Raw genomic sequence first — 5000 nt, 5'->3', positions numbered from 1 at the left:
TTTTGGAGCTCGAAGGTGGTGCTGGTCTGTCTCCGTTGGCTCTGCTGAGGGCTACCAAGGAAGTCTGTGGTACAATTCTGGCCTGTCGAATGATTACCAAAGACAGGTTCGAAATGACTGTGGCATCCCAGGTGGCCAAGGATAAATTGTTAGATGGGTTTAAGATCGGGGAAACTAGGGTTCACGGGAGGGATATCTGTGTGGATGAACTTACATTGAGGATGAGGAAATCCTGCAGAAGCTACTCGCTTGGGGTGTTTCGGCCGTGTCCGAGGTGAGGAGACGTATGTGGCCGGGGACAAACATAGCCGATGGGACGAGGTTTGTAAAGGTCCGCTTTACAAACCAAGTGCGTTCTCTACCATATTCCGTCAGGTTTAACACGGCGGGGGGGCCTGAATATTTTAGGGTCATTCATGACAGGCAAGTGAAGGTGTGCAGGGGGTGTCTCCAGCCTGACCATGTGTTGCGTGAATGCCCTGATTTTTGTTGCAGACGGTGTGGGGCCCAAGGCCATTATGCGCGGGAGTGTACAGAGCCCAGGGCCGCTAAATGTAAGGACTGTCATCAGTATCCCTCTGTGTGTGGATGCTCCGGCCACCTCGCCTCTGACCCGGAGGAAGGAGGTGGGGGTCCCCCACCTACGGTTGAAGTAGAGCACGGCCCTGGATCGAGAGAGGCCCTGTTAGATCGGGATGTGGAACCGGGTATACCTGACCCGGTGGCATTGGTGCCTGTGGTGGGGGGGGCTGGTGAAATGTCTCACAGTCCTGCCCCTGAGCAGGAGGGGGGGGCAGTGTCCTGCCCTACCTCTAATATCGTGGTGGCAGGGGCTGGACCGGGGAGGGGGATGGGTGAGGATCTGGCTCCACACCTTACCCCTGAAGCGGGGGAGCAGGCACTGAAGTCAGGCCAGACTCCCAAGTCTCAGCGCTCGAGGGCGGGCAGCAGGAGTCAGGTGCCGCATAGGCGGCCACTGTCTAAGGGTAGTGACAGGTCCAGATCACCGACCGGGAGGGTTGGGTCGAAACATGCCGATGGGTTTTGTGAGACCCAGCCTGGTAGTGATCGGCGGACATGGCTGCAGGGTGAGGGCCCCGTCTCATGCGGCACTGCCCGTTCTGAGTCTGCCACTGTAGATGCCACAACTGTTCCTACGGGCGTCGATCCCCAAGGGAATGAGGTCGCCCCGACAAAGACGAACAGGAAGTCTAAACGGTAGTCTAGGTCAGGATGATGGTTCAACTCCTTTTCTTCTTCCTAATGACGCTCTCCCTAGTCTCCATTAATGCCCGGAGCTTGAGGAATAGGGAAAAGATGCACAGTGTGTTTCACGACACCACCTGGGATGTGCTGTGCATCCAGGAGACGTGGTGGGAGGCGGAGCATCTTCGCAAGGTAGAGGATATGGACATTGGTGTTTTGTACTGTGCTTTGGGCTCTGCACACTCCCGTGGTGTGGCTGTCCTAGTTAAGCCGGGTGTTTTCGGCGGGTCTTCTTTAGTGCATGCGGACCCACATGGCCGCTTTATAGTGATTGATTTTCTGCGTGGCTCCACTAAATTTCGCCTTATAAATGTTTATGCGCCTAGTGAGGTGATGGAGAGGAAAACCTACTTCGTTTCTGTTTTTCCTTATGTTACTGATTCCTCGTTTTTGATTGGCGACTTTAATATAGCGTTGTCAAAAATCGATCTCGGTCCGAACAACACATTCAGGAATGACGTTAGTCGAAGTTTTTTGATTGATGCTGCAGTGGCTGCTGATTTGTCCGAGGTCTGGAGAGGTCTCAACCCCCTGAAAAGGGACTATTCCCGGCGTCAGGTGGTGCAGGGGGTCCTCCTCCAGTCTCGGATAGATCTGTGTTTTGTTTCAAGTGCTTTATGGAAGTACATCGGTGGCAGCTCCTATGCATGTGTGGGCTGGAGCGATCACTCCCTTTTTTCCGTCAAACTTGACTTCCTGGGTGGTAAGAGGAATGGGGGGGTCTGGGTTTTTAATAATATGCTGCTTGCCAACCCCACTTTTGTAAATAAGATGGAGCACCTTTTTGATTGTTTTGATGATGAAATGGGAATTTGTGACTCTTTGGTTGATTGGTGGGAGCAGGCAAAGGCTAAAATTAAAAAGCTGTGCCTACGTTATAGTAAGCAGAGGAGGTGGGAGGAGTCCATCAGGGAGCACACGGTCCGGAGCCACCTCCAGGGACTTGCCGCCACCTCTGGTTTAGGCCCGGTAGATCCTGAGTATCTGGTGCTGCAGGAAGAGCTCAGGACTATACAGGTTAGTCGTGCTAGAGGGGCGGCACTTAGATCCAGGGCCCAGTATGCGGTAGAGGGCGAGCGCTCCACAGCTTTCTTTTTTGGTTTAGAGAAGTCCAGGCAGAGCAAGCTATACTTGGATGGCCTGTTGGATGAGTCAGGCAGGTGTCATAGTGATTTGGATGAGATTTTGGATATTGTAGGTAGGTTTTATGCAGATTTGTTTGATGGGGAAGGGATCAACGAGGTAAGCTGTAGTCAGGCTTTAGGTGCGCTTGATGGGTCTCTGAGCCCTAGTGACGCTGACAGCTGTGACGCGCCTATTTCTTTGGCAGAGGTTTCTGCAGCAATTAGGGGTCTCAATGCCTGTAGGAGTCCAGGAGAGGATGGTTTGAGCGCAGAGTTTTATAGTGCTTTCGCTCACAGGTTAGCCCCGATTCTCCATACTCTGTATGGCGATATTGAGAGAGAGGGTCGGGTTTCGGACTCCTTTTCTCTTAGTATTGTGACTTTGATCTTTAAGAAGGGTGATAAGCGGTGCCTGGCCAATTACAGACCAATAAGTCTCCTTAACACCGATTATAAAATACTGGCAAAAGTATTAGCACATAGGTTGAAAGGTGTGATTGGTAAAGTGGTTGCCAGTACACAGGCGTATTGTGTCTCGGGACGGGACATTTCTGACACGATACTCTCCCTAAAGTTTTTGTTGAAGGAGATGCATGTCTCTGGGGGGATTCATGTTTCAGTTGATTTCAGTAAAGCATTTGATAGGGTTGAGCATTGTTTTCTTTACCGTGTTTTGGAGAAATTTGGTTTTAAAAATGGCTTCGTGAACTGGATTAAACTTTTGTATTCCAGTGCGGTCAGCCGTGTAAAATGCAATGGACTCCTGTCGGATAGCTTCCCTTTGCGGAGGTCGGTAAGGCAGGGGTGTCCTTTGAGTGCACTCCTCTATAGTATAGTGGCCGAGCCTTTGGCCGCTATGCTCAAGAGGGATGGGGCTGTGCACGGAATTGTGAGTCCATCTGGTAAGGAATATAAGATCTTTCAATATGCGGATGACACCAATTTGGTTTTGCGCGATGTGGGGAGCCTCAATGTTGCTCTGCACACCCTGAACGTTTATTGCCTTGCCTCAGGAGCAAAGATAAATTTCGAAAAGACGTCTGTGTCCTACTGCGGGGGCATCGTGGCCCCGCCGAATGTTTGGGGCGTCAGGGATGCAGGGGATTCTTATAGGGTTCTTGGTGTGCCCTTGGGTAGGGATGAGGTGACCTGTCGGGATTGTTTGTGGTCTGGCTTGTATAGCAGTGTGTGCACCCGAATGAATCTGTGGAAAATGCGTGGTCTTCACTTAAAAGGTAGGGTGTTGGTGGTAAATGCACTGTGTTTGTCTAAACTTGTTCATGCTCTTGCTGTGTATGACTTACCCGGGGTGTTTGCAAATAAGTTTAGCATTGCTGTTAGTAAATTTATCTGGCGGCGAGAGAGGGCACCTGTGGCACACAATGTTTTGGTTGGTCAGTATGATCGGGGAGGGCTTAAACTGATCGACTTGGTAGTTAGGAAGAATGCGCTGCGTCTCAAATTGATAAAAAAGTTCCTCGACACCGGATTCGATGCGGCGTGGAAGGATTTTTTCGCTTCGCATGTTGAAAAGTTGGGTGAGTATGGTGTCTATAATTTGTGTATGCTTCCCCAGCGGACTGCCCTGGATCGGGTCCCGCCTTTTGAGAGGGAAGTGTTTGAGGCGTGGGCTAGACTGCGGCCGTTTGTAGTTGCGGCCCCTTGCTCCTTGTGGCAGCTAGGGCAAATGCCTTTACGTTTTAACCCTGACATGCTCTCTGATCCTCCTGGGAGGAGGGAAAGCATGTTTAGCGGGTCTTTTGATAGAGCAGGTATCAAACGGGTTGGCCAGTTATTAGATTTTGAGGGTAGGGTTGATGTGGAGGCTATTAAGGGTAGTTTTAGTAGGGCGGGTCTTCGGTTTAGGAGGACCGAGGTGGTGAGGAAAGTGAGTGATATACGGGGGTGTATCTTGAGAAGGTGGGGCACACTCTATGAGAGGGTACCGCCAGTTCAGGATGCATATGAGGGAGGGCTTGGCGGTGAGTCGCCCCTAATTTTCGTTTGGGTTAAGGGGGAGGGGTTGATGGGAGTGGCAGAGACACCGACTCGTGCTCTATATCGTTTGCTGTTGACCCAGGTAGTTAGGCGTCCCACTGCCGAACATAGGTGGTCACAAGTCTTCCCTGGGAAAGATACTGCGTCCATTTGGGCGAACGTTTATAATTGGTATACCTCCCCCCAGGTTAGTAATTTTGCTTTCAAATTGAGACATCGTCTCGTTTTCACATGCTGTATGTTGCAAAGTATTCAGCCCGACAGGTTTAGTCGGGACTGTCCAGTGTGCGGAGGAGTGCCAGAAGATCTGCTCCACCTCATGTTCCGGTGTCCGGCGGTGCGGTGCTTCTGGACCAGGCTGCAGGACCTCCTCGTCAGGAGATTGGGTCTGAGAGTCCCACCGCCGGCGGTTGATGTGGAGGACATGGACGAGCCCTGGTTTCTGCTTTTCGGCCCCATCTGTCGGGATGTCCAGAGAGCTGATTCGGCGGGTGGAATAAACTGGGAGGCTCTTCATCTGTGCATGTCTTTCGGGAGATATGCTGTGTACTTGGTGCGCAACATACACCTCTATGACGCCAGGACTGCTGACCACTGGGCTGTCTTTGTGAG

The sequence above is a fragment of the Vanacampus margaritifer genome, chromosome 2 (genome assembly GCF_051991255.1).
Source record: "Vanacampus margaritifer isolate UIUO_Vmar chromosome 2, RoL_Vmar_1.0, whole genome shotgun sequence".
In the NCBI taxonomy this organism is placed as follows: domain Eukaryota; kingdom Metazoa; phylum Chordata; class Actinopteri; order Syngnathiformes; family Syngnathidae; genus Vanacampus; species Vanacampus margaritifer.
The sequence above is the reverse complement of the archived record's forward strand: the minus strand, read 5'-3'. Positions refer to the sequence as shown.